We start from the raw sequence: 25,523 nt of genomic DNA, 5'->3' as shown, positions 1-25,523 counted from the left end.
GATTTTATGTATGTTTAAGGAATCAGGCAACAAACTCTCATTAACATGGCAGCCCGATTCTGATATTTTTCCACTAATTGGTATTTTGACCAATCATATCAGCTCTTTGGGCAAAATACCAGAATTGGGATGCCTGTGTAAACGCAGCCAAAAAGTCTTACTTAAAGTAAAGTTGTTTACAAACTGTTCGCTACCTAGCTGGTGGCTAGTTTAACCTACTCCTTGTCCAAAGACGTTAGCTAGTGGTTAGCATTAGCCACATTAGCTACTAATTACCTTTTACATATAAAGCATTTGGGTAAATTTGGGCAAGAAAATCCAACTTGTTGCACCTTTAAGCTTTCTTGTCCTATTCAAACAGGCCAACCTGTCGGCAGCTTTTTTTCCGTCAAATTGGAGTTGGAGTCTGGATATTCAATTCCAACGAGTCGGAATTGGAGTCGACTCCAAAAATCCTGGAGTCGTTCACCAAAAAAAAACACTCAGAATGTTTGTATAGAATATACCTCGGCACAGCACTGTGATCTATCAATCCACTGGGCACACACACTGGTTGAATCAACGTTGTTTCCACGTCATTTATATTTATATACCCCACTAAAGTGTCAAATGTGAAAGTCCCCAAAATGTGTGCATTTGAGAAAAAAGATTGGAAATATGTATCTAATAGTTGCTAAATGACATTCAAAAGATAGTGGTTAACACAGTCAAACCTCAACGGTCTGTAAATGTTTCTTTTTACACTTGCCTTCAATTGTATCTAGTGTTTATCAAGATCTAATAAACTACGGGAAATCCTCATAGGACGAGTAACCTTCGCATAGATAAGAGCACATTTTTCCCCAGAATGTTTAGCCCCTCCCCTGAGGCTGTTCCATGCTCTATAAAAGGTGAGCCTCCATTGTCAGGCAGATCAATGAGCAGGAAGTAGTCACTATTTTTAACCCTGTGTAGGTATAAGAGCTGTTTGAAGATGTCTCTTATAGAAGTTATTCTCCAGACATCGAGTACAGTGACACTGCTGGGGGCTCTGCTGTTTCTGCTGGCTCTTTACTGCCTCTCCTCTGATTCCAACTCTGAGGAACAGGGGAAGGCGCCTCCAGGACCCAGGCCTCTGCCCCTGCTTGGTAACATGCTCCAGCTGGATCTCAAGAGGCCCTACCGCACCCTCTGTAAGGTGAGAGCAAGTCCTGACATTAAACTATGTTATGGTTGTTGATATGATCTGTGACATTGTTTTACCTGCTTAAATATTTTCAAAATGTTTATTTTAGCAGGTTTAAAACTTCCAGTTAGTTTCAATAGGCATGTATTGTCAAAGCAACATAGTGTTTCAACCAGTTAGCAATAGTTTGTCAACACAGGAGCCCTCTAAAAGGTTTTTATTTTAATGTGGCCCTACTTACCACACTCGCTCTGAGTTTATGAATGTTTTCAGAGAATGTTCCTCCGTTAATGTTCCATTTCAGTTTTTTTAATTGCAGAATTATCAAATAATACAGGTGAAATGATGACCAATGTGCATTCACTCACATAATAGAGGCATTTGGCTTGAAAATCGTATTGGTCATAAATGCTTAAAGGGATAGTTTTTGTGAGGGGTAAAAACACAATCTTAATAGTTTTCTTGTCACAGACCAAACAACTCACCAAAATAGCTCACACATACTCCAATCCAACTTATATTACAATGATATCACTTCAGGAGATATGTGTCAACAGAATTATACTTTATTTGTTACAGAACTGCTTCCAACAACCTTTAGTTCAAGTTTTTATATTTACATTTCATGTATTGTTTACTTCACAGGGCTTTTCATAACACCTGCATTTTAAGTCACACACTGATCTCCACAGTCTGTGTTTGGTTAATTTATTTTGAATAGCTAAGCTCTCAAAGCATCTTGAAGTTAAAGGGACAATCTGCAGTTCAAACAATAAAGCTTACACCCCACCACTGTTTTAGGTTAACAGCTGAGGAATGGGTCTGGAGAAATATAACCCCTCTGAAATTAGACAAACCTATGGATGCAATGACTGACCATCCATAATAATACAAATATAGTTTTAAATCATGTTTAGAGGCTACATGTATTTATTTTTATGTTTATTTTTATGTTTAACAATCTCATACTTTGGGTTCTGATGGGGTAAGCTCATAAGGTATTTCTAGTTATATTCTTCAAGAATCAATAGCTATAATTAGTCATTTAAAAGTTAAAAAATGGATGTACCAATGGCAGATTGACCCTTTTAAACTGGTTCTCTTTAGAACTGTGTTTGTTTGTAAAAAATGTGATTCTAAATAAACACTGTATAGCTTCACAACATTGTTAAGGGCTAGATTGAATCCGATCGCATTTGTCCACTATGCACTTTTTTAAAGGCAATGTTCCCGCATTCTCGGAGATCACGTTCACGGTAAAAGCTGCATATGTCGGCTCAATTGGAAATGACCTTTACATTCTGCATTGTTCAAATCAGCAAGCGGATTGAACCCTGGCCTAAAAAGATAATTTCACGGATGGCCAGTCCTTGCATCCATAGTGCCACCTGTGAATTTGAGTGGTTGCATTTCTCCAGCCCCATTCCTCAGCTGTTTACCAAAATAAGTGATGGGATGGATGTTTTGATGTTTAATTATGGACTGCAGCTTTAGGATTGGTGTAAAACTCAGGAAAACATTGACAGACAGCTCTTTGAAACACCCTTGTGGTCATTGCCTTGTAAGGTAAACAATGGGCCACATGTCATTATGAGCCTAAATAGTATACTCCCAGTGTGTTACACGGAACCCAAACCGGCTGCGTGTGTGGGCCATCGTGCAAACATTTATTTTGTCCCCCCACACCAAACGCGATCACGACAAGCAGGTTAAAATATCAAAACAAACTCTGAACCAATTATATTAATTTGGGGACAGGTCGAAAATCATGAAACATTTAAGGCAATTTAGCTAGTTAGCTTGCACTTGCTAGCTAATTTGTCCTATTTAGATAGCTTGCTGTTGCTAGCTAATTTGTCCTGGGATATAAACATTGAGTTGTTATTTTACCTGAAATGCACAAGGTCCTCTACTCCGACAATTAATCCACACATAAAACGGTCAACCAAATCGTTTCTAGCCATCTCTCTTCCTTCCAGGCTTTTTCTTCTCTTGACTTTATATTGCGATTGGCAACTTTCATAAATTAGGTGCATTACCGCCACTGACCTCGTTCGTCTTTCAGTCACCCACGTGGGTATAACCAATGAGGAGATGGCACGTGGGTACCTGCTTCTATAAACCAATGAGGAGATGGGAGAGGCAGGACTTGCAGCGCGATCTGCGTCAGAAATATAACTAATTTCTATTTTAGCCCTTGGCAACACAGGCACTCGTTGGCGCAATAATTGAATAACATAGATTTCTACATTTTATTTTGCAATGCTCGGGCACGCGACGCGATCGGTGTGGTCAGCCTGTTAGATAGACCGTCGAGGCTCCGCCCGCCTGCGGGAAAACAACCTGCTGTTACATAGGTTACCCCATTGGCTCACCGCAAACAATTGTCTGCTTGTTTTAGTCAATTACAAAACTACATTTAAGAAAAGTACAACATGTCTAAAGATTACTTTTCAACATTGCCTCTCCCTAGCGTTCTCACTACTTAGAAAAATGTAATACTGTAGTGTCCTGAATGCCACTATTCATGATGGTGCTAGCAGCCACGTAAGTGAGTGCTAACTAGCTACCGACCAGAATGTTAAGCTAGCCAAGACCAACAACGCAAACAAACTATACAGCTACAAGTAGTGAATGGAGTTACAAATGGACTGTACTTGCTAAACAATTTAAATGTCTTACCTGTGATTACATTGTTTCCACATTTATAGAGCTCTATCTATGTGTAGCCTACTTGGACACCGGCTCCCCACAATTTCCCACACTCCCATACCGAATAGCCTGAAGCCACAGGGCTCTTTCAGGCTCTATTTCCCTACGTGGGAGCATTGCGAACCGTAGGTTGTGATTTTTGACCTTGTTACATGTACATTGAACACACAGCAGCTTTTCATCATGGTTTGTTGTTTCTGTATAACAAAAAAATCATACGACCAAGTTGGCTCTTTTACACTGGGGGTCAATGGGAAAGAATGTTTGATATCCCCCAATTTGTGGACGTGGTCGAGGGGAATTCCATCTTATTACGTGAATATCGACTCGGAGAATGCCTCAACCCATTTTCTCTTCAAAATACTCATGGTCAATAGAGCTGATCATGGACTGTTGGATATCAGACAAACAGCAGCTATACGCATTTGCATTTCTATTGTTTTGTGACTAATTACAGAATACAGTTCATTGATACACCTCTTCAGCAGAATTAGTAAACCCTGAGTCCCCCTAGAAGCTTAGACATAAGGGAATGTACATGAAAACAGCATACAATAAGTGTACTGAACAATTTATTGGTGCCTCTATATTAACATTATAAATGATATGTTCAGAATTGTATTAATTGATCAGACATTCATTTGATAATAGGCCAGCATAGCCGTAATATTGATCAACATGAACAATCATGATAAATAATGGTGACATTTGACAAATACATTCTTAGAGCCATATCCTAATATACTGTAGACATCCGGCCTCACTAGTGTGCAGGACCACACTGATTCGTACAATTTGTAACACTCATCTTCCATCCGAATGCTTGAAATAAAACTATACAAAGTAACAATGTGATATCATATCACATAAAAGGGAATTACTTAGGCTTTAGGGAATGCCACCAACTACAGAGCTTGATGGTGAGGGGAGCGGGAGAGGAGGGGGACCCATGTACCCCGCTTCAGTCACCCACTTGGCCACAGTCACCCCCAAGATTGAAGCGGGAGACAAATCCAGCTTTGGCCTCCTACTTGTCAGGCCTCTCATACTGGGCAGATAGGGGTCCTGGGATGGACAGCTCGCACAACTTCCCCACATACAGCGCTGGATCAAGTGTGACCTCGTTGAGGAGATCCAGGAGCCAATCTATGTAGCCTGAAATGTGTATTTTTTTTGTGACCAACTTGTTAAAAAAAAAATATGCAGAGGGTTACAGGTACAAAACTAAAATGAATGCATATAAAGATAACTACGACCCATTTCCCCCTTAGTCTATGCAATTGTGTGAGAAAACAGAGTGATGGCCTCTATTAAAAAGAGGAGGATCCCATCAGCTTTCTATAGGCTATGCCTACTATATTTATTGCTCAGCTTTCCTAATATTAAGCACATTGCTTCTCTTTACAACAGGAGTATAGCCTACCCGGCTTGTATGAAAATGAACCGTGGGAAAGGCATCCTCCATTTGCTATTTAAGTGCATAGATTACATAAATGTTTTACCCCTGCCCCTGTTTGAGACAAATGCATAATAATGGCCCATTCTAAATCAAAACAAATTTTACACATTATTTATTATATGTAAAGACAAGATTAAATCAAGAATAGTCTGATGGGTGACTATTAGCCTATTACTTATGAATGACATATCACTTGTGAACGACGCCCAGCTTAAGGCAAGAAGCAGCCATGCCTGTTTTTAGTGACTGTTTATAATCATAAATGGCACACCTCATGTAACCTAGCCCATAGGTTTGTAACAACTAACGTGGTCAAATAACTTCTTAAAATGAAGCACATTAATCCGCGTTACAACGGGTGTAGAGCCTAACTGGCATACATATGAAGTGCGGGAGTTTCAAGTTTGGGAGAAAGCATATTTTACCATAAAAATGCACCTATATAATAAAATGCATGCAGAATCGCATTTGTCGTCACTTGAGAATGTTTTCCTGCTAATGGAACATTCAAGCGTGTAGCCTACTGCCATGTGCACATTGCTGCGCTTATGTGAAGAAATGGCATAATCGTTTACAATTTAAGCAAAATGTTCTGATCTGTTGTGTCAAGCTCATTGCTTAAAACAGTTTTTTATGCTATTGGTTGTATTCGTGTGGGATGCGATAGATCCCAAAACTGTCCCAGACTGTTTGGAATATTTATTTCTAGCACAGAATAAGTACATTTTTGTACTATGGTGATAGCAGATTGACATGGGGTAGTGCTTTTGCTGTTTGTTAGGCCCCCTAATCTTGTTGACTGACAAAGTAAATTACAGTTCTTCCAATATGTGCCTCAAATTTGGACCTCTTCACTTGTAGCCTGTGAGAAAGACCCAATCACTGACAGAGCCACAGTGAATTACCGTGAGACCGGCAGTTATTTGCTTGACAATCACCGGCTCTTTCATGACCGCCACAGCCCTAACTATGACTTACAGTATGTTGGGTCTGACACGACGCTTCGTGGGTGTCAGTTGTTGTGTGCAAGAGGGTCCCTGGTCCGTCCCCTCGCCCTGACCCGGGCGCGAACCAGGGACCCTCTGCACACATCAACAACTGACACCCACGAAGCGTCGTTACCCATCGCTCCACAAAAGCCGCGGCCCTTGCAGAGCAATTGACTTCACCGACTGAAAGGCTGCTAGCGCGCACCACCGCTACCTAGCTAGCCATTTCACATCGGTTACATATACACAGGCACAACGTTCACTGGGGATGGGGAGGGGGGGGGGGGGGGGGGGCTTTTCCTTCACACAGCCTGTCAGCACGCTCTGTTGTGTTTGTGCAGTCCTAAATCCAGTGAGATGCACTCCAAACAGCCTACCCGACAACTCGGAGGCATCCGCATAGTCCTAAAGCACATTGATGTCACGTTTTTTAATCACATTTCAATGGAAAAACTGGGGGGGACAAAAATGCAATTTCATAATGTGGGGGGACATATCTGAAATTGCATTTTTGTCCCCCCCCCAGTTTTATCATTGGAATGTGATCCAATTGTGGCAACTGTGTGCTTTAGGGCCATGCGGACGCCTCATAGTTGTCGGGTAGGCTGTTTGGAGTGTTCATTTGACTGGATTTAGGACCGTGCGGATACCACAGAGTGGGTTGACAGGCTGTGTGAAGGCGCAACTTCTGGAAGGCTGGCTGGACCAGCACTGGAGAGTTGAGCATAATTCAGTCAGTGTGTATGTGTTCTGCTCTTTCATCGAGTTGTAAAAAGAAGCAGACCAGCAAATAGCTACTTTAGTTGACTGATATTTGGCAAGGTAACTGCTGTTTAACTTAACAGAAAAAAATGAACTAATGTTAATTCGCAGTGCAGGGCTAATATTGTAATTGACATGTAACGTTATCTAATGTTTCATCCCCTCTCGATTGAGGTGAATGAATAAATTACGCTAGTGAGTAGCTACCACAGCCAGGTCAGCTCTAGCCTCTAGTTATCTGGCAGATAGCGAGATGAGGTGGCTATTATTACTATCTAACCGCAGTTGTTTGTATGGAAATGTTCGTGGCCTTTGTTGTCCCGTTTCAGAAGTAAATTAACTTGGCAAGTGAGAGCTGGTCAAAAGTTGGCTTACATTAGCTATTATTTTTTTGGCCTCAAACTAGACCTGAATCAAATAATGAAACAATTGGCCAAAAAATTGAAGATTGCACTGAAAACATGTCAGAATATCAATGTGAGTTGTATTAGTCAGTATGGCAATGTAACGTAATTGATCTGTCAGGTTCCCTACTTTTCACATTGACAGTCATAAATAGCTCTAACGTTACATGCTTCACTGTCATGGTGCACAGTAGAGGTCTGCGCAGGACCGATTTCTTCATCCCGCTCCTCCACCCGCTACCGCAAGAACTGGTCCCAAACCTAACCGAAGTCCCGCAATGTTATTTTAGGCGTATGTGAAGCAGCTCACTAGCCAGTCATGGTCCCAGCAATTTTGCGCCCTATAGGCAATATCAAATGCTAAAAAATAACTTAAGAAATGGCTTAAATTAGCCGAGATTCTCACATGGCCCTTTGTATTACTGGGCTATATCAGGCAATATGCTAGTAGATGTAGTTTAAAGAAAGCAGTTGGAGAAACTTGCACTTTCTCTTGAACTATTTTTATAGCCTACCTTTTAGGAGTGGGAAGATTTTCAGACTGAGAAATATGGGTGATCAATATTTAGCCCTATTTCTAGGCAATATTTAGGAAATATATTTAATTGTGAAGATAACTACCCTGTGCTTCTCCGACCACGTATACATAGACTCAGTAGCGTGCCGTGGGTCTGGGGCCTGGGCCTTCAGTGAGGTCCTACACAGTCCCACCCGAATTAATCCACCTCTTATTACAGAAACGCAGTATAACCAGGCGTTGCGTCACCTTGAAATTGACATTTTTATTCAGAGAATTGCAGGGGAAGAGTACAATACAGTACAGTTCAACTAATAGCCAAGAACATAGTCGAGTGCAACAGAGTTATATTAATATTCTTCTTCTATCCATTTCTGGTCCACAAACTTTGAGCTTTAAGTCCCCCAAAAAATAAATACAGTGTGTTCACTAAACAGCGCATTGTCGCACCCAAAGCAGTTTCACCGTGATGATAAAGACACATAACTATTCACTGAAAATAAAAGAAAGAAAACAAATAATTTGCAACATAGGCTATTTGCCATTTTATTTTGTTAATATATAGGGTATTTAATATTAACGAAATAAAATGCGAAACATACATACACATTTAATAAAAAATAACATGCATTGTATGCCTACTCACCAAAGACTGATTATTTGAACACAAAATCCTTCCTCCTTTCTTTCCTCAAGAAGACTTCAATGACTCTGTTGTACAGTATATCTGTGCGTTTTAGTTCCACCAATAAGTCCTTTTCTATCGACATGGAGGCTAATGCTGAAAGCCGAGTCTGTCCAGTAGCATTTCTGGAATACGTTTTGATTCGCTTTAAGGCCGAGAATGACCGCTCGACAGAAGCCGTGGACACAGGGATAGTCACTGTCACACATGCCAATGTGTAAAGTTGCCCCATGTCCTCATTCAGATTTTTCTGCTTAAGGAAATCAAGGAGATCAGAGGGACTTTTCCCTTCAAAATCAGTCATAGCATACATTACAGTCAGTTCTGTTTTTAGCTTGGATAGGTCGAACAGTGTTCCGTGACTCTCTGTTAAGCTGGAGAAGGCTGTTTGCGGGAATTTTTTCCGGTAGGTCTGAAAGTGCCGGGGGTCCAGGAGGGAGAGAAACATACATTTTTCGTGGTCTTGAAACCTGTTTCGTATCTGGCAAAGAATGTTGTCCAGAATATTGCTGTGGAGTTGTTGATAGTATGTTGGAGGGTCTCCTTGTGCTGGGCCTCTGCGTGCGCTGGGTGAACTTGAGATGCGAGCTGTGTCATCGTAGATTTGACTGAACCTGCACCTCTCTCGCTCAATTGTGTCACAAAACTCGTTCACCCTTGTCAGGCAGAATTGTACATCCAAAGTTTGTTTCTGTAGAATTCCAAAAAGCACATCCGAATAATTAAAAATCCCATTGAATGTTTCAAGCAAAAAACTAAACTCAAAATCATCCAAACGTGCATTAAATCCATCAGCCATAAGCACAGTATCCCCGTCATGGTCATCATGTTCCAGTAGGTGGTTAAACAGCTCCTTTAGGGCAACTCTTTTCAAAGACTGCATTGACCAATCTAGATGTATATTGCAACCTCGTTGGTGGAACCTTAGGAAGACGACGCTTGCAGATGTCATCCAGCAGTTGCGTGCGCTTAGGGGATCGTGAGAAAAATGCTGCAAGGCCATTGAGGTTGGCAAAGAAGACCTTGCATTCTTTAAGCTTTGAGGCTCCTTGAGTCAGTACTACATTTAGTCGATGTGCATAGCAGTGAATGAATAAGGCCATCGGTGCCCTCTCCTTAACTTTAGCCTGCACCCCATTGAGTCCAGATGCCATGACTGCTGCGCCATCAAAACACTGTGCCACAACTTTATCCAGACTACATTCATTTTCCTCCAAGAAACGGAAAATAGGAGCGGCAATGTCATCAGCTCGCTTGCCGCTTGTCACATCTTCAAATCGGATAAATCGCTCCTTGACTCCTGTGTCCGTCACATAACGCAGGACGAGTGAGAGCTGTGCTGCATTTCCCACATCTGTTGTCTCGTCCACCATAACAGCAACAAAGGGAGCCTTTTTAATCTCCATTTTGATCTCTTCTCCCATCACTTCAGCAATAGCATAAATTAGGTCATTTTGTATTTTGCCGGACGTCCCAATGAACACTTTGTTAGTGGACAGGTGGTATTGTAAATCTGTGTTGCTTTCAGAAAGAAAAGAAAGAAGCTCCACGTAGTTCCCTTTGTTTGTGGAGTCAGCACTTTCATCGTGTCCCCTAAAAGAAAGTTCCTGTTTACCCAAAAACATGACAAAATCAATGAGTCTTTTCAATATTTCCCTATTTTTCTTCACCTTTTCATTGTGCAGCTCCGTTGCCCTGCGCGATTGTTCATTGAGCTGTAGATCCACTCGGGTGTCCCCAAAGGTTTTCAAAAGCACCATTGCTTGTAAGTGCCCAGCCGTACTTTGGTGTCTCGTTGCTGCCTTGGTTAGACAACTCAAGTTTGCAAAGCCAGTGTGGCTCCAAACACCAAATCGATCACTTGCAAATAATAGGCATTCCCAGCAGTACAGTTTGCAGTGCTTCTCGGAGCCTGTGAGCCATTGATAGCGCTCGTAGTTGGAACTTTGAAAGTGGCGAACGAACCCCTTTCCCGCCTGTGACAGGCTTTGTAGCATCGGCGTCGGTGAAAAGTTCGTCTTGAGAATGGCGTTATAATTATATCCTCGACCAAATCGATATCTTCTCCTCCTTCCGCCATTGTGGGTTGAAAAAACAGCTTAGTCGTACGCAAATTAATTTGTTTATCAAATTCAGTTTCCTAGTTCTGAGGATCTGCATAGACCTGCCCATAGGACCTGCTTCTCAATATTGGTAATCCAATCAAAAGACGTGCACGCACTACGCCTGCTAGCTGGCTCCTGTGTAACACTGGAGCCAGCCAGCAGGCGTACAATAGCCAACTCTAAAGCTGATTGGTTGACACTAAATTTTCATTTCCATTCACTTTAAGTTACAAGCGCCCGCACTGTTGATTCTGAAGGCCTGAGGGCAGATTTTAGACCCCTGGCAACACATGATGGCTGAATATGATTGGATAAAAGATCTAACATAAAGACCAGCCCTCCAAATCTCAACCTGGGGCTGGAAGCAGTGCAACCAAGAGGAAAGCTATGAAATGAAGAGTATAATTCTTACTCTGGGGAATAATTTAATACATATTTGTGGGAAAATATATTTAAAAAAAAAAGATATATTCTGATGATGTTTAGGCCAGCAGAGAAGGCCTTGCTGGCCCTGACGGCCCACCACTGCATAGACTATAGTCTACTCTGTTTAGTTGAGAACACACGCGCACCTGATCTCGAAAGGTACTGCTACTGAAATGTAAGCAGCAAGAATGATGACAGCGACACTTGACGTTTAGCATAGTCCTATAGGTTAGCATACCTTTTAGGAGGCCAATTTGCAGACCGAGACAAATAAATGGCTATTCAATACTAAAGACCCATTGAATGTTTTCCCCAATTGATAAATCAACTTCGCTCGAATGTGCACTGCACACTCGATCGTATTGTCTTCATTATTTGATAAACAACGTTAACACTATGACATCCGGCATTCTAGTAAGTAGCTTGCTAGCTAAAAGCCACAACACATGAAAAGGGGTTAGTTACCAGTATTGTTCTGCTTGAGCTATCTTAAGGTTTGTAAACAAAGATGTATGATGACAGTTTTAAAGTGTAACATATTTAAACTGGTTAAGTTAAGAGCTACCATTGGTGTTTTAAAATTGTCAGTTTTACCTGAAATGTAATAAAGCCAGAAGTAATGCCTGCCTCATGAATCCAAGCGTTTGACATGGGGGGGACCAGTAACTTTTTCAGATTTGCCAATCTAGCAGCTACAGTACTTTTTCATACTTGGGTCAACCTGCTATGAACTGGTTACATCCAAATATCATCTAATTTGATGAAAAACATGATTTTCACTGTCCGGGACCTTTTAATAAACCATGCATTTAGTCTTATTTTATGTTCTACAGCTGTCCAAGAAATATGGGTCTGTTTTCACGGTTCACTTTGGACCCACAAAAGTGGTCATCCTGGCAGGATACAAGACGGTCAAGCAGGCGCTGGTCAACCATGCAGAGGAGTTTGGGGACAGGGGCATGCTTCCTGTGTTCTATGACTTCACCAATGGACATGGTAATGTGGGATATGTGAAACTTGTATTCCGATTAACTGTTGCATTCTAGACAATATTCTGTCAAGCAAGCATATTTGGGTCTGTAACAGCCCCAATTATGTGACAAATAAATGATTCTCTCCTGACACATGCACAATATTACTTTTCAATAGGTATTCTGTTTGGCAATGGCGACTCATGGAAAGAGATGAGGCGCTTTGCCCTGGCGAACCTTAGAGACTTTGGGATGGGCAAGAAAGGGAGCGAGGAGAATCTCAGAGGAAATTCACTACCTGATTGAAGTGTTGGAAAAACATGAGGGTAAGAATTCGTAGTTCTGATTTTGAAAACCAAAAAAAGGGTTACATAAAAAAATCCTTAGGCTTTCTAATTGAATTTCTGATCTGGTTCTTTTTAATAGGTAAAGCATTTGACACAACCCAGCCATTGAGTTATGCTGTCGCCAACGTAATCTCCAACATTGTGTACGGCAGCAGGTTTGAATACTCTTTTTTTTTTTTTTTTTTTTTTTTTAAATCTTTATTTTAACAGGGAAAACAGACAGACCTGGATCTCTTTTACGGCTGTGCCCTGTGTAAACATGTTGACATGTACAGTTTTAGACATACAGACAAGAACATTTCAAAACATACACAATTCAACAGAAACAATCACAGACAACATCATATTGATCCTCCATAAACATTTTAAAATGGGCAAGGGACACCAGAGTGTCTAACTTAAGTTGGATCTGCAGTTTGTTCCATAAATAAGGTGCAAAGGAACTGAAGGCAGTCCTACCCAACTCTGTGGAGACCGCAGGAGTCTCTAATGTAATCCACATCTGTGATCTGGTTTTAAAATTAGTACATCTTGTGGAAATTAATGATGATATATATGGAGGTAGTTTTAAAAGAAGTGCTTTATAAATAAACAAGAGAGCATGTTGCTCTCGCCTCACAGATAGAGAGACCCAACCCACATGTTGATATAGGATACAGTGATGAGTTCTGTAACTATCACCCGTGATAAACCTGAGTGCACAATGGTAAATAGCATCCAGTGGTTTTAATGTGTTTGCCGATGCATGCATATAGATAATATCACCATAATCTAAAACGGACATAAAAGTAGCCTGCACAATTTTTTTTCCTATTTACAGAGGACAGACAAGCCCTGTTTCTGTAAAGGAATCCTATCTTGAATTTGAGCTTTTTTCCCAATTCAGTAACATGTTTTTTAAAAGAAAGCCTATCATCTAACCATACCCCTAAGTATTTATATGCAGAGACCTTATTGATTTGAGTACCATCCAAGCTAGTGATTACAAACGTGTTTCTAACTGAGAGTTTAGACCTAGAAAAAAACATGACATTTGTTTTCTTAGCGTTTAAAACAAGTTTAAGCTGTAAAAGAGACCCCTGTAGTATCCTAAAATCAGACTCCAACTGCATTAAAGCTTGGTCCGCTGTTGGAGCAATAGAGTACATCACTGTGTCATCTGCATATCTGCATACTCTGACTCCAAGTTCCGAGCCACAGTGGATCGAGCCAATGAGAACCTACGAATTGCAGGCTCTGTTTCAGTTCAGGTACTGTACTATGTGCTCATGATGTTTACTTTGCCATTCTCAGAGTGAAAAACAAACTGGTCACACTTGACTAAACCAGGAAAATGTAATAGTTATTCAAATTTGTACTGGAATAATAGAGGGTAATTCATGCTTAATTTTTTGTTTATGGGGAGATAGTTGTACAACATGTTCCCCTGGCTGGGCCCTTGGCTGAAAAGCAGGAAGCTTTTGTTGAAGAATATTGAGAACAACAAGAAGGAGATGAGGGAGCTGGTGAGGGGGCTGAAGGAGACTCTCAACCCTCAGATGTGTAGAGGCTTTGTGGACTCGTTCCTTGTCCGAAAGCAGACACTGGAGGTATGAAATCTCACTACAGTTAAAAATCATCTCAATTAAAAACAACAAGATGACAAATGTAATAAATTACGGTATCCGTAAAATGTATATAGGTTCAGAACTTTTGTAAAACAGCACAGTTAGAAATATATGGCAAATAGAAATCAAGCTGAATGATCTTCAGAGATAGATCGGTGGGGTTGAGGGTAGCTGAAGGATGGGATTAAATACAAACAAAAGATAACTTTTGTATATAGTGTGTATTAGCTGGAAGTAGAAGCCTAAGTGTTCATTAGTTTACTGCAATTAGGGGAGGGGTGGAAGGGTTAGTGAAAAATAATAAAGGTAAATATATTTAAACTCTCAATTCAATTTCAATTCAAGGGCTTTATTGGCATGGGAAACATGTTAACATTGCCAAAGCAAGTGATGTAGATAAAACAAAAGTGAAATAACAATAAAAATGTACAGTAAACATTACTCACAAAAGTTCCAAAAGATTAGACATTTCAAATGTCATTATGTGCAAGTAGTTTAAAAGGGAAAATAAATAAAAATAAACACGGGTTGTATTTACTATGGTGTTTGTTCTTCACTGGTTGCCCTTTTCTTGTGGCAACAGGTCACAAATATTGCTGCTGTGATGGCACACTGGTATTTTGGGGGACAAAATAAAACCACCCGCAGGCCAAATTCGGCCACGGGCTGCCAGATGAGGAAACCTTACATCGACTGACCAGGTAAATCCAGCTGAAAGCGATGATGTCACTTGTTAAATCCACTTCGATCAATGTAGATGAAGGGGAGGAGATTTTTAAGCTTTGAGACATGGATTGTCTGTGTGCCATTATTTGTACTATTTTCTACATTGTAGAATAATAGTGAAGACATCAAAACAATGAAATAACACATATGGAATCATTTAGTAACCCAAAAAGTGTAAAACAAATCAACATTTATTTTAGATTCTTCAAAGTATTCACACTTTGCCTTTGACAGCTTTGCACACTTGGCATTCTCTCAACCAGCTTCATGAGGTAGTCACCTGGAATGTACTTCAATTAACATGTGTGCCTTGTTAAAAGTATTTGTGAAATTTCTTTCCTTAATGCGTTTGAGCCAATCAGTTGTGTTGTGACAGGGTAGGGGTGGTATACAAAAGATAGCCCTATTTGGTAAAAGACCAAGTCCCTATTATGTCAAGAACAGCTCAAATAAGCAAAGAGAAATGACAGTACATCATTACTTCTAGACATGAAGGTCAGTCAATCCGGAACAGTTCAAGAACTTTGAACGTTTCTTCAAGTGCAGTCACAAAAACCATCAAGCGCTATGATGTAATTGGCTCTCATGAGGACTGCACAGGAAAGGATGACCCAGAGTTACCTCTGCTGCAGATAAGTTCATTAGAGTTACCAGCCTCAGAAATTGCAGCCCAAATAATTGCTTCAGAGTTCAAGTAAGACACATCTCAACATCAACTGGTTAGAGGAGACTGCATGAATGAGGCTTTCATGGTTGAATTGCTACAAAGAAACCACTACTAAAAGACACCAATAAGAAAAAGAGACTTGCTTGTGCCAAGAAACACGAGCAATGGACATTAGACCGGTGGAAATCTGTCCTTTAGTCCGAGTCCAAATTTGAGATTTTTGGTTCCAACCGATGTGTCTAATTGAGATGCAGAGTAGGTGAAAGGATAATCTCTGCATGTGTGGTTCCCACCGAAAGGCATGGAGGAGGTGTGGGCCTTTGCTGGTGACACTGTCAGTCATTTATTTAGAATTCAAGGCACACTTAACCAACATGTGTTTTATTTTGTAATTTTGATGTCTTCACTATAAGTCTACAATGTAGAAAAAAATTCAAATAAAGAAAAACCATGGAATGAGTGTCCAAACTTGTGTGTATACATACAGTTGAAGTCAGAAATGTACATACACTTTAGCCAAATACATTTTCACAATTCCTGACATTTAATACTTGTAAAAATTCCATGTCTTAGGTTAGTTAGGATCACCACTTTATTTTAAGATTGTGAAATGTCAGAATAATAGTAGAGAGAATGCTTTATTTCAGCTTTTATTTCTTTCATCACATTCCCAGTGGGCCAGAAGTTTACGTACACTCAATTTGTATTTGGTAGCATTGCCTTTAAATTGTTTAACTTGGGTCAAACATTTTGGGTAGCCTACTACGAGCTTCCCACAATAAGTTGGGTGAATTTTGGCCCATTCCTCCTGACAGAGCTGGGTTAACTGAGTCAGTTTGTAGGCCTCCTTGCTGGGACATGCTTTTTCAGTTCTGCCCACAAATGTTCTATAGGATTGAGGTCAGGGCTTTGTGATGGCCACTCCAATACCTTGACTTTGTTGCCCTTAAGCCATTTTGCCACAACTTCGGAAGTATGCTTGGGGTCATTGTCCATTTGGAAGACCCATTTGCGACCAAGCTTGAACTTCCTGACTGATGGCTTGATGTTGCTTCAATATATCCACATAATATCATTTCCTCATGATGCTATCTATTTTGTGAAGTGTACCAGTCCCTCCTGCAGCAATGCACCCCCACAACATGACACTGCCACCCCCGTGCTTCACGGTTTGGATAGTGTTCTTCGGCTTGCAAGCCTCCCCCTTTTTCCTCCGAACATAATGATGGTCATTATGGCCAAACTGTTCTATTTTGTTTCATCAGACCAGTGGACATTTCTCCAAAAAGTACAATCTTTGTCCCCATGTGCAGTTGCAAACCGTAGTCTGGCTTTTTTTTATGGAGGTTTTGGACCAGTGGCTTCTTCCTTGCTGAGCGGCCTTTCAGGTTACATCGATATAGGACTCGTTTTACTGTGGATATTGATACTTTTCTACCATTTTCCTCCAGCATATTCACAAGGTCCTTTGCTGTTGTTCTGGGATTGATTTGCACTTTTCGCACCAAAAGTACGATCATCTCTAGGAGACAGAACGTGTCTTCTTCTTGAGCGGTATGGCGGTTACGTAGTCCCATGGTGTTTATACATGCGTTCTATTGTTTGTACAGATGAACGTGGTACCTTCAGGTGTTTGGAAATTTCTCCCAAGGATGAACCAGACTTGTGGAGTTCTACAATTTTTTTTTCTGAGGTCTTGGCTGATTTCTTTTGATATTCCCATGATGTCAAGCAAAGGTAGGCCTTGAAATACATCCACAGATACACCTCTAATTGACTCAAATGATGTCCATTAGCCTATCAGAAGCTTCTAAAGCCATGACATAATTTTCTGGAATTGTCCAAGCTGTATAAAGGCACAGTCAACTTAGTGTATGTAAACGTCTGACCCACTGGAATTGTGAAATAATCTGTCTGTAAATAATTGTTGGAAAAATGACTTGTCATGCACAAAGTAGATGTCCTAACTGACTTGCCAAAACTATTGTTTGTTCACAAGAAATTTGGAGTGGTTGAAAAACGAGTTAATGATTCCAACCTAAGTGTATGTAAACTGACTTCAAATATATATAACACACACAGTGTATTCAGACCCCTTCCTTTTCCCCACATTTTGTTACGTTACAGCCTTATTCTAAAATGGATTACATGTATATTTTTCTTGATCAATCTACACACAATAACCCATAATGACAAAGCGAAAACAGGTTTGAATTTTTTTGCAAATTCATACCAAATAAAAAAAACAGATGCCTATTTGACATAAGTATTCAGACTATGTCCACCTTTGGTAAATTCAAATGATTGGACATGATTTGGAAAGGCACACACCTGTCTATAATGTCCCACAGTTGACGGTGCATGTCAGAGAAAAAAAACAAGCCATGAGGTCAAAGGAATTGTCCGTATAACTCAGAGTATTGTCGATGCACAGATCTGGGGAAGGGTACCAAAAAATTATCGAAGCATTGAAGGTCCCAAAGATGACAGTGGCCTCCATCATTCTTAAATGGAAGAAGTTTGGAACTACCAAGACTCTTACTAGAGCTGGCTGCCCAGACAAACTGAGCAATCAGGGGAGAAGGGCCTTGGTCAGGAAGGTGACCAAGAACCCAATGGTCATTCTGACAAAGCTTCACAGTTTCTCTGTGGAGTTGGGAGAATTTTCCAGAAGACAACCATCTCTGCAGCACTCCACCAATCAGGCCTTTATGGTAGAGCGGCCACTTGGAAGCCACTCCTCAGTAAAAGGCACACGACAGCCCGCTTGGAGTTTGCCAAAAGACACCTAAAGGACTCTGACCACGAGAAACAAGATTCTCTGGTCTGATGAAACCAAGATTGAACTCTTTGGCCTGAATGCCAAGCATCACGTCTGGAGGAAACCTGGCACCATCCCTACAGTGAAGAATGGTGGTGGCAGCATCATGCTGTGGGGATGTTTTTCAGCGGCAGGGAGACTAGTCAGGATCGAGGCAAAGATAAACGGAGCAAAGTACAGAGATATCCTTGATGAAAACCTGCTCCAGAGCGCTCAGGACCTCAGTGGGGCAAAGGTTTACTTTCCAACAGGACAACAACCAGGACACACTCAAAGTCCTTGAGTGGCCCAGCCAGAGCCCATATTTGAACTCAACTGAACATCTCTGGCGAGACCTGAAAATAGCTGTGCAGAGGCACTCCCATCCAACGTGACAGAGCTTCTGCAGAGAAGAATGGGGAAAAACTCCCCAAACACAGGTGTGCCAAGCTTGTAGCGTCATACTCAAGAATACGAGGCTATTATCGCTGTCAAAGGTGCTTCAAGAAAGTACTGAGTAAATGGTCTGAATACTTATATAAATATGATATTTAAGTTTATTTTATACATTTGTAAAAACGTATAAACCTGTTTTTGCTTTGTATTAAATATTAAAGCTGATCTACCCCCCCCCCCCACCCATTTTTTTTGAATAAATAACTTGCAAGTAGGGATTTAGTGTGCATTGAGAAATATGTAAATGGCCCATGTCATAAAGAAGAGAAAAAAAAGCATTCCACAGGGATACTGGCCCATGTTGACTCCAATGCTTCCCACAGTTGTTTCAAGTTGGCTGGATGTCCTTTGGGTGGTGGAACATTCTTGATACACACGGGAAACTGTTGAGCGTGAAACTCAGCAGCGTCACAGTTCTTGACACTCAAACAGATGCGCCTGGCACCTACTGTACTACCATACCCCATTCAAAGGCACTTAAATCTTTTGTCTTTCCCATTCACACACAATCCATGTCTCCATTGTCTCAAGGCTTAAAAATCCTTCTTAAACCTTTCTCCTCCCCTTCATCTACACTGATTGAAGTGGATTTAACAAGTGATATCAATAAGGGATCATAGCTTTCACCTGGATTAACCTGGTCAGTTTATGTAAGGTTTCCCCAACTGGCAGCCCGCAGTCCGAATTTGGTGGTTTTACTTGGTCGCCTAGGTTTTCTGGAATTTAAAACGGTTTATTTTTATTATTTTTTTACACAAACTGTAAAACACCAGGAAATCAGCTCTAACTGATATTCATTTTGGAAATGTGCTCCCAAGTATTCCCACACATAAGAGAGAGACGTGATTATCTACAACTTTGAGAAATTATAGTATAGTATTTTAGTCAAATATTATCTCGTGGTCAATTTGCAGTCTACAAATGTATATGTAATTATATTCCAGCCATCCGTTCAGGGGAATAAAAAAATAAAAATATCCGCCTGCGGGTGAATCTAGTTGATGATCCCTGGTCTATGCCATGGAAACAAATATTTTCTCCCCTTTTAAAAAAATGCCTTTTCTGTGTTTTTCTGTATGTATAAGGAATCTGGCAACAAGAACTATCACTACCATGACAACAACCTGATATCCTCTGTGAGAAACATGTTTTCTAATGGTACTAATACCACAGGGACAACCCTATGCTGGGCTTTGATGCTAATGGCCAAGTACCCCCTTATACAGGGTAAGTATCAATGTGCACACAGACACACACCATTGTACAGACATTGCTACACGTGATTGTAGTAATGCAAGACAATCAAGGTGTTACTTGCTGTGAACATTTCCCACTTGAACCACAGGCCAGTTTATAGTTTGTTTCAATTGCTTGAACACTGAATGAAGCTGTAGTCCACATTATTTATATATATATATATATATATATATATATATATAAATAAAGGGAACACTAAAATAACACATCCTAGATCTGAATTAAATACTTTTTTCTTTACATAGTTGAATGTGCTGACAACAAAATCACACAAATTATCAATGGAAATCAAATTTATCAACCCATGGAGGTCTGGATTTGGAGTCACACTCAAAATTAAAGTGGAAAACCACACTACAGGCTGATCCAACTTTGATGTAATGTCCTTAGAACAAGTCAAAATGAGGCTCAGTAGTGTGTGTGTGTGTGTGGCCTCCACGTGCCTGTATGACCTCCCTACAACGCCTGGGCATGCTCCTGATGAGGTGGCGGATGGTCTCCTGAGGGATCTCCTCCCACACCTGGATTAAAGCATCCGCCAACTCCTGGACAGTCTGTGGTGCAACGTGGCGTTGGTGGATGGAGCGAGACATGATGTCCCAGATGTGCTCAATTGGATTCAGGTCTGGGGAACGGGCGGGCCAGTCCATAGCATCAATGCCTTCCTCTTGCAGGAACTGCTGACACACTCCAGCCACATGAGGTCTAGCATTGTCTTGCATTAGGAGGAACCCAGGGCCAACCGCACCAGCATATGATCTCACAAGGGGTCTGAGGATCTCATCTCGGTACCTAATGGCAGTCAGGCTACCTCTGGCGAACACATGGAGGGCTGTGCGGCCCCCCAAAGAAAAGCCACCCCACACCATGACTGACCCACCGCCAAACCGGTCATGCTGGAGGATGTTGCAGGCAGCAGAACGTTCTCCACGGCGTCTCCAGACTCTGTCACATGTGCGTGTGAACCTGCTTTCGTCTGTGAAGAGCACAGGGCGCCAGTGGCGAATTTGCCAATCTTGGTGTTCTCTGGCAAATGCCAAACGTCCTGCACGGTGTTGTGCTAAGCCCAACCCCCACCTGTGGACGTCGGGCCCTCATACCACCCTCATGGAGTCTGTTTCTGACTGTTTGAGCAGACACATGCACATTTGTGGCCTGCTGGAGGTCATTTTGCACGGCTCTGGCAGTGCTCCTCCTTGCACAAAGGCGGAGGTAGCGGTCCTGCTGCTGGGTTGTTGCCCTCCTACTGCGTCCTCCACGTCTCCTGATGTACTGGCCTGTCTCCTGGTAGCGCCTCCATGCTCTGGACACTACGCTGACAGACACAGCAAACCTTCTTGCCACAACTCGCATTGATGTGCCATCCTGGATGAGCTGCACTACCTGAGCCACTTGTGTGGGTTGTAGACTCCGTCTCATGCTACCACTAGAGTGAAAGCACCGCCAGCATTCAAAAGTGACCAAAACATCAGCCAGGAAGCATAGGAACTGAGAAGTGGTCTGTGGTCACCACCTGCAGAACCACTCCTTTATTGGGGGTGTCTTGCTAATTGCCTATAATTTCCAGCTTTTGTCTATTCCATTTGCACAACAGCATGTGAAATGTATTGTCAATCAGTGGTGCTTCCTAAGTGGACAGTTTGATTTCACAGAAGTGTGATTGACTTGGAGTTACATTGTGTTGTTTAAGTGTTCCCTTTATTTTTTTGATCAGTATATATATAAATAAAATGGAGTTGTACTATGGTGTGGTAATAAAAGATAGCCATAGAGGACAACAGGTTCTTAACTTGAGAGGGAGAGCAGTGGAGCGAAAACCCAGAAGGAAGCAGTGATCGGTGTAGAATACACAATTATAATCTTTGTTCTAATAATAAATAATTTAAAAAAAACTAGTCTACAGAGTATTTATAAATATTCTCAAAAAAATCCACTTGCAAAAACAACATCCTTCCATGTTGATCAGATGCAATTTCCCCACTGTCCATTTTGCTCCAACCTTCCAGCTTGGACAGCTTTTGTGTGCTGTTTTTTTCTCATTCGTGTATAAGCATTTTATTTGGAACAATGTTTTAGATTTTCAAAACAGTGTACACAAGACACAGTGCCGTTTTTCATAACACTAAATGCATTTTCTAAATGTACACTGAACAAAAATATGAACACAACAATTTCTACAGGCTGTTATAACCTTCCCAGGGACTGCGGTTGAAAATTAGCCGGCTGGCTAAAACCGGCACTTTTACTGAAACGTTGATTAATGTGCACTGTCCCTGTAAAAAATAAAATAAACTCAAACTCTACGATTTTACTGAGTTACAGTTCACATCAGGAAATCATTCAATTGAGAAACATCTATGGATTTCACATGACTGGGAATACAGATATGCATCTGTTGGTCAGAGACCTTAAAGGTAGGGGCAGTATCTGGTGTGACCACCATTTCCCTCATGCAGTGCAACACATCTCCTTCACATAGAGTTGATCAGGCTGTTGATTGTGGCCTGTCGAATGTTGTCCCACTCCTCTTCGATGGCTGGGCGAAGTTGATAGGTATTGGCAGGAACTAGAACACGCTGTCGATCCAGAGCATCCCAAACATGCTCAATGTGTGACATGTCTGAGTATGTAGGCCATGGAAGAACTGGGACATAACATGTAAACTCTTTGTACAGTGACTGGTTTTACAGTACTTCAGTCACAATTGCACTTTCAACATCTCTTCTCTTTGATTTATCTTAACTGCATTGTAAAGCGTTACAATATACACCACCGAACACTTTTGCAATTCTAAACAGTATCAAATTTAGTTTAGTGAAATTCTTCCTGCTTTAGTATTAATCGCTAATTGAGAGAAGAATACAGCTAATTTCTAGTAAATGTTTGATAACCATATCCTACAATTTACTAATAGAAAAATAGTCTATTGATGGTGATAGTGTCACGCTTGCTCCCTCCCTCCTGCGATCAACGTCCCTGGTCTACTCTCCACCAGTCCTGACAACCCACATTGTGCATAGCTGCTCCCATCGTTAAGCCCACCTGGACTTCATCACCAGCCTGATTACTCTCCCTTCTTAAAGCCCTCACCAACCCCAGTCATCAGGCAGTACTGACTCTGTTTTCATGTCCTGATGCGTCTCTTGTTTTGTATTCGCTATGTTCGTTATTATTAAAATCACCATCTGCACTAACCCTTAATTCAGTTATTAAGCCATCTTGGAAAAATTATAAAATGTCCAGGGTAAAGATTAAGATGACATTTTCTGAGGTCAGTAACTTTGGTCCTCCCTCCTTTCTGTCTCAGACCGGGTCCAAGAGGAGATCAGCAGCATCATAGGAAGTCGGCAGCCCTTAGCAGAGGACAGGATGAACCTGCCCTACACTGATGCAGTGATCCATGAGACCCAGAGACTGGCCAACATTTTCCCCATTGCCATCCCTCACACCACCAGCCGAGATGTCACCTTCCAGGGATATTTCATCAAGAAGGGGACGCTTGTGTTTCCTCTACTGACGTCTGTCCTACAAGATGGAAGCGAGTGGGAGAGCCCACACACCTTTAACCCCGCCCACTTTCTGGATGAGGAAGGTCGATTCGCCAAGAGGGATGCCTTCATGCCCTTCTCTGCAGGTGAGTTCCACTGTTTCTGTATCCATACTGACTGGGTAAGTGAATCCTTCTATGGCACTCTAAAATTAAGAGTTTGGGGAATTGCTTTGAACCAGGGAGAGTTTATTGTATAAAATGTGTACAATTTGACATTTATGTGAACTATAGGAAATGTATGTAGACCTAATTGTCATATGTTGTCTTCCTCATTTGATCTTCTTCCAGGTCGTAGGGTGTGCCTGGGGGAGGGTCTGGCCAGGATGGCACTCTTCCTCTTCTTCACCTCCCTCCTGCAGCGCTTTCGTTTCTCTCCTCCTCCTGGAGTAACAGAGGATGATCTGGACCTCACACCGGCCGTGGGGTTGACCCTCAATCCTTCACCTCACCAGCTGTGAGCCGGGTCTGAGATGAGACCAGTCCCTCAATGGTTTTGGTTTAATTTGATTGCTCTACATTCCAACAATGTAATTGATTGATACAAAGCACTGCTATTATGTATGTACAGAATGCTTGTTGTTTTTGCTTGCTGTCCTGCCTTGTCTGGGACTGGACAGCTGTTGCTAAGTAAAGTCAATCAGTTTTCTAGCTAATGTTATCAGTAGTTGATATATACCTACCCTTGTGGGAATGTTTTTATATGACTAGCAAGCATACTTAGCCATATCTGCTAGCTAGAACAAATAACTACCACTAACTAGCTAGCTCCAGCAGGAGTGGAAGGTCAGCTGCCTACTTTCACTCCATGAGCGGTTCTAGTTATGGAAGGAGACTTGAAACAAAAAGACAGCATTTACACAGGAAACCAATTTTGGATCTTTTCCCACTGTTTGGTCTTTTGACCAACCAGATCAGCTCTTTTGCCTACAATTGGACAAAAGACCAGAATTGGGCTGCCTGTGTAAATGCAGATTTTTGGTATCACTAAAAGTTGTTTAACCTGTTCGCTAGCTGGTGGCTAGTTTAAGCTACTCCTTGTCCATTGATGTTAGCTAGTGGTTAGCTCTAGCCACATTAGCTACTGTACTAATAACTATTTACATTATATATATATATATATATATATATATATATGCACGAAAATCCATTTTATTGCACCTTTAAGCTTTCTTATCCTATTCAAACGGGCCAACCAAAGGTACATAACACTAACAGTATGTTATTGATAACAGCTAGATGATTGACTGCTAAGCTTGGATACACCCCAAAGATAAACAAGCGAAGATGTAGGCTTCTGATTAGCCTTTGTGTAACGGCAGTCTAAGTCGTCCTCCTCCTCAGACGAGGAGAGGCGAGAAGGATCTGAGGACCAATGTGCAGCGTGGTAATTTTCCATTATTTAATTCACACAAAACAAGACACTATACAAAATGACAAAACAAACTAACAGTCACAGTCCTAGCTGGTGCAGACAGGAAACAACCACCCACAATCCCCAACACAAAACAAGCCACCTATATATGATTCTCAATCAGGGACAACGATTGACAGCTGTCTCTGATTGAGAACCATATTAGGCTGGACACAGAAACAGACAAACTAGACACACAACATAGAATGCCCACCCCAACTCACGCCCTGACCATACTAAACAAATACAAAAACAAGGGAAAACAGGTCAGGAACGTGACACTTTGACTATTTGATTATTAGTGTCAGACGGCTCCATATGTATTGCTAATCAATAATACAGTTGATGAGTGCTTGACATCGGCAGCAGTTTGTCAAATTTTGGTCCATTTTGTCAACTTGGAGTCGGGGTTTGGAATAGAATTTGAATTACTGTCTGTGCTCAGTGGGAACCAATCACTGTGCAGCAATGTAAAACGTTCAACTTGTGGATTTCACCAAAACTTTT

At 41.3% G+C, this 25,523-nt stretch overlaps 1 pseudogene; it reads left to right on the top strand.

Annotated features, from left to right (window-relative positions):
- Positions 1 to 958: 958 nt before the first annotated feature.
- Positions 959 to 24,726, top strand: LOC120040607 (annotated as a pseudogene).
- The last annotated feature ends 797 nt before the right edge of the window (positions 24,727 to 25,523 follow it).

This window comes from Salvelinus namaycush, unplaced genomic scaffold (genome assembly GCF_016432855.1).
Source record: "Salvelinus namaycush isolate Seneca unplaced genomic scaffold, SaNama_1.0 Scaffold368, whole genome shotgun sequence".
In the NCBI taxonomy this organism is placed as follows: Eukaryota; Metazoa; Chordata; class Actinopteri; order Salmoniformes; family Salmonidae; genus Salvelinus; species Salvelinus namaycush.
Note: the sequence above shows the minus strand (reverse complement) of the source record. Positions and strands in the feature narration are given on the sequence as shown.